A 5,664-nucleotide genomic window follows, 5' to 3' on the forward strand; every position below is an offset into this window, starting at 1 on the left:
TCAGGATTCAATTTTAGGAAGTAAAAAGTTGTCAGGATATTTGAACATTGAAAATAGGATAGTTGGTGATGACAAACAATAGTTGGCTACTCATTTGGAACTACATAAAAAACACTTAAAAATAAACATAGATTATGCACTTAAATAGCTTGCTGGGCACCCATGGCTCATGCTTGTAATCTTAGCTACTCAGGAGGCAGAGATCAGGAGGATTGCTTGGGCAAATAGTTTGTGAGACCCTATCTCAAAATTATCCAACACAAAAAAGGGGTGATGGAGTGCCTGCTTAGCAAGCCTGGGTGAGACCCTGAATTCAAACCACAGTACCACAAAAAAAAAGGAACCATAGCTCTGGGGCTGCCAGATGTAGCTCAACGGTTAGAGCACTTTCCTTACATGTACAAGATGCTGGGTTCCATTCCCAGCACCAGCAAAAAAAATAGTTCCCTCATAAATGAAAAAAAGTTTTCTTAACTAATTAAGGACACAATAAAATCAACATAAAGTATATAAAAGTATTCTGGCAAAACATAGACTCTTTTCTATCCAGATTTCACAGAAAAATCCTCCATAGCATAGATGAGGAAATAAATAGTAAATAACTGTTATGTCATGCACTGTACTGTGCTAAATCCTGGAAATATAAAATGAATGAGACATACTCCACATCTCCTAGAATTTTACAATTTAATATATTGCAACAAATGTGGCAGATTGCTGATTGTCCATCACATAGTCTTTCTTCCTACTCCTTCTAAGTAAAGGAAGTCTGATTTGCCTGGAGATATATGTGAACCAAGACCTAAGAAAAACACTTCATTTACAGCCTACATTTCATAGGGGTGCACATGTGACTAAATATAGTCTGTGTGTGGGTAGAAATTGTTGGGGGGGAGCAGGCGCCTGTGGCCTATGCCTATAATCCTAGCTATTTGGGAGGCTGAGATCAGGAGGATCATGGTTTGAGGCCAGCCTGAGCAAATAGTTCACAAGATCCCATCTCTAAATAACCAGAGAAAAATGGACTTGAGGTTTGACCCATGTGGTAGAGTGCTTGCTTTGCAAATGTGAACCCTTGAGTTTAAACCCCAATCCCACCAAAAAAAAAAAAAAAAAGAAGAGAAGGAAGAAGAAGAAGAAAGAAGAAAGAGAAGAAGAAGAAGAAGAAGAAGAAGAAGGAGGAGGAGGAGGAGGAGGAGGAGGAGGAGGAGGAGGAGGAGGAGGAGGAGGAGGAGGAGGAGGAGGAGGAGGAGGAGGAGGAGGAGGAGGAGGAGGAGAAGAAGAAGAAGAAGAAGAAGAAGAAGAAGAAGAAGAAGAAGAAGAAGAAGAAGAAGAAGAAGAAGAAGAAGAAGAAAAAGAAGAAGAAGAAGAAAAGTTGTTGGGTGGGCCCAAGCATCAAATTTTTGTCTGTATATATGTGTATGTAGGCAGGTATGCCTGGTGGGGGAGAATGAAATAGTGGTGTTTATGAAGCTGCTAAGTTGAAAGAACATTTTGCATTGCCTTCTTATTCATCCTTGCCTAGGATATGGATATTATGTTTCACACTTAGTAATTTTCAACCTGCACTTTCTCAATTGTTTTCAAACTTAACATCAGTCGTACCCAGTAACTGTACACTTCTACAATATTTTGACTGGTGTTCCTGATGAGGAGTGTATCTTCTGACTCGTGGCAGAATTATTAATTTAGGGTGTATATTTGAGGGTTTTTTTGAGACAAGTCTCGATATTTAGTGCAAGGTGGCCTTGAACTCAAAATCCTCCTGCTTTAGCTTCCTGAGTGCTGGGATTAAAAGTATGTACTGCCACATTAGATTGAGGGTTTATTTCTATTATTTGTAAACTGGAGATCTGTATTGTTTTTGTAACACTTCTAGATTAGCCAGGGCATTCCTATCAGGTATCCCTCAGGCTCATTCTTAGACTCTCTTCAATAACGAGTGGTTCAATTTACCAGAAATAAAACAACTCGCAGCTGATAAATAAATTTAGGATTCAAGCTATTATAACAAAAATACCTATCACAAAAGAATTGTAAGGCAATCAAATTTTTAAACAAGTGCCTCTTTCTAATAAGAACTCTTCACACTCTGTAGTGAGAATTACAATAAAGATTAATATGTATTCATTTCTAATTTGACAGCATGTAGTATGTTGGTGTCACCAAGACTGGAAATATTAAGAATTGGCTTGGTCTTGTTTTCATGTGAGTTAGAGCATAGGTCTAAGTTTGATTTAAGGGACTCTATCCACTTGTACTTAACTTGCTCCTGACTTCCTCAGAGATAGATATGGCTGCTCTGCCAACAATAGGGGGCTTATGTAGGGCCCTCTTTACATAGACCATTGACAACCAGGAGATAAGCATGGGTCCTAGATAGGGTTCCCTAGAAGCAGAGCCTCAACTAAGCCAGCTGGAAATCAGCTTTCACACGATCCCAGTATGGGCTCTGAAGTAGGATTTACTCTGAGATTGGTCAATCTTAAGGCAAAGTGACCTTGTGCCTTATAGCCTCCTCATCAGACAGTCACTGGCTGCAGGTCACAGGGTTGTGTGTGGGGTGCGGAGGTTGTATAGCAAGCTTGCAGCATGAAAGCTCTTCTCACAGTGTGCAATTCTCCACAGATGGAAACAGCTAAACTTCATAGTTAATACCTACAACTGCTGGAGGATGGGTCTGTCTTGTAAAGGGACATGAACTAGTCTCCAGCAGTGTATATATACTGCAGTATAAAAACATTGTCATATATATGTGTGAGGGCCCTAAAATAGCCCTCAACAATCATACCTGAAACATATTGCAAAAAGCACTGCAGAGGGCTGAAGGAGTGACTCAACTGAGCCTACCTAGCAAGCCTAAGGCCCTGAGTTCAAACACCAAATACTGCAAAAAAAAGCACTGCAGAACCTGAACATTTAAACTATATGACATTGTGTCTAAAAATATAAGTACAGCTAGGGCTACTAGGAACACATCTCCATTTCTGATATTGGATTTAGGAATATCCTCTCCCTTACCTACCCCTTTTACCCTTTTACTAAGCAGTAGCAGCTGGTGGTAGATTCTGTGATCAGGGTAAGAGGTGAAAGAACTGGGTTGGTTAGGAGAATTAAAGGCAGATGAAGTCTCTGGAATGAGGCTATGGGGTTTAGGGTAAAAGGAGCTGTAAGGGCACAGTCTCTTGTTCAGTATGAGACCAATTTCCTCCCTTTGTTCATTTCTACTGGGCTTAGAGACATCCTTGTCAGCTTCTCTTTCCTCTGCCAACACTTTGTTGGCACCAGGATTTTTGCCTTTCTTGGCCTCTGGAACTGAACATTGTCAAACATAGTTTGACAATGTTTCTATTTTAAAATTAGAAATAATGGGAAAAATTAAATAGTAAGCCTTCCTGTGCTATCTCTGTCCTTTTCCTTTCTAAATTTAGTCACTTCAGAGTGGCCAAGCCCAGACACATATGGTGTTGTTGGGCATTGGGGAGAAAAAACAAGATTATTCATCTACAATTCAAACCCAGAGGATTTCCTGGGTGTGTAGGCCAATGAGCTCTGAAATGCCAAGAGGGAGTGAAGAAGAAAGTCAGGGCACCACAAAAGCCTTACACAGGTGGGAAAAAGGCAGTGTGCTTCATTGGTCTTCAGCAAATGTGGGTTCTTGTCTTCTTCCTCCTCTGTCCCTTCACCATCACCAGTCTTTCCCTGAAAAAGATCACTGTGGACTGCCTAAGCATAAGTTGCTAAGTAAGAGGGGGTGAGTGTAAAGCAAGAATAAGGAGATCCTGGTTACTGTAGACTCTGAGAATGAGGAAATTCCTGTTTTTTTAATCTGGGAAAGAGGGGATTTCCCTGTTCTCCTGAGGCTGAGGCAGTAATGTTTGACCCTAGAGACTGCTAATATGGAAATTACCACTACTACTTTGGCTGGTCAGAAAAGCATATTAAGAGTCTCTTGGTACTGTTTGAAAATAAGCAAAAATTTTGATCATATCCAAGCTTTGTACAATGGTGGAGTAAGGTAAGGATCTTACACTTTTCTCTGCAGTAGCCTCAATTAAAACAGGCAATACTGGAGTCTGTGTGGCACAATACAGGACAGTTATGGGCTGGTTATGACCATTGCTATTTTCGTCATCTCCTTTGCTGCCAGCCTTCAAGCAAGAGATGAGTGTTTTGATGGTGGCTGCCCTAATGCTTCTGATGAGAACCCAGTCTCCCTGACCTGAATGGATATTGAAGCAACTCAGAGGTGAGAGGGGGAGATGTGGGAGGCTCTTGAAAACAATTTATGGCCTTTTTCTCAGTGATATTTGAGAGATACCAAGACATATCTGAGTTTAACTCTTGGCTCTGTCGTTATTAGCTTTGTGACCACGGACAAGGTCTTAATTTATCTGCTGATTACAATGAGTTTTTTCTTTTTCTTTCTTTTTTTTTTTGACGGCACTGGGGTTTGAATTCCAGGCCTCACACTTGCTAGGCAGTTCTTTCTGCTTGAGCTTGAGCCACTCCACCAGCTCCCCTTTTTTGTGATGGGTTTTTTCGAGATAGGGTCTCAAAAACTTTTTGCCCCAGGGCTAGCTTTGGACTGTGATCCTCCTGATCTCTGCTCCTGAGTAGCAAGGATTACAGGCACGAGCCACCAGCGCCCCGCTGTAATGAGTTTTCTTATCTGCTTTTTTTTGTGGTACTGAGTTTTGAACTGAGGGCCTTGTGCTTGCCAGGGAGGTGCTCTACCACTTGATCCACACCCTCAGCTCTTTTTGCTTTCGTTATTCTTAGGGTAGGGTCCTGTTTGTTGCCCAAGCCAGCCAGGACCTGATCCTCCTATTTGTGCTTTGGGCTAGCTGAGATGACAAGCAGAAACTACTGCACTCAGCTATTGGTTTAGATGCGGGTCTCACTAATTGCCCAGACTAGCCTCCACCAGCAATCCTTAGGTATAGCTAGTCTTACTGGCATGAGCCACTGGGCCAGGTCTCTTATCCACTTTTTTGAAAAACAAGGGAAGAAGCTGGGGATGTGACTCAGTGGTAGAGGGCTTGGGTTCAATCACCAGCACCACAAGGAAAACAAAAAGTAAGAGGAAGGGGAGGAAAGGACAACACATTTAACTACAATAAATGTGAGAATTAAACAACAAAATTAAAGCACTATCATAGTGTCTGATCCATAGATCATTTGTTAGTCACTTATCATTTATTAGCCAGAAGGTCTTAGGTTAGGGGACGATTCCATCAAAACCAACAACTGTAATTTGTATATCCAACACCTTGCTCTTATGCTCCCAAACTCAGGTATGAACCAAAAGCTGGGGAACGGAGGTTAGAAAGAGTTATGGGTTCGAGGAGAACAGGTCAGAAACTGCACGGTGAGAGTTTGGGTTGGTCCTGCATCTTAAAGACATCATCATAAACTGTTCACCTAACGAGTAAATTAAGTCCTTTTTTTAGAATGACTGATAAGCTTGCAAGTTAGCCTACAACACAAATTGAGAAAATGTTTAACAGATGACTAAATGGGTAGATCCTGGTCTTTTATACTTTTTTTAATCTTAAAAAGATTGTGTACAAAACCAAGTCCATGCCAACTGACTTACACTCGATTGGGTTAATACTAGAGCGGAAGGAGGGTCAGGCGAAGAGGATTGTGGGGCTCCGTTGT

This window comes from Castor canadensis, chromosome X (assembly GCF_047511655.1).
Source record: "Castor canadensis chromosome X, mCasCan1.hap1v2, whole genome shotgun sequence".
NCBI lineage: Eukaryota > Metazoa > Chordata > Mammalia > Rodentia > Castoridae > Castor > Castor canadensis.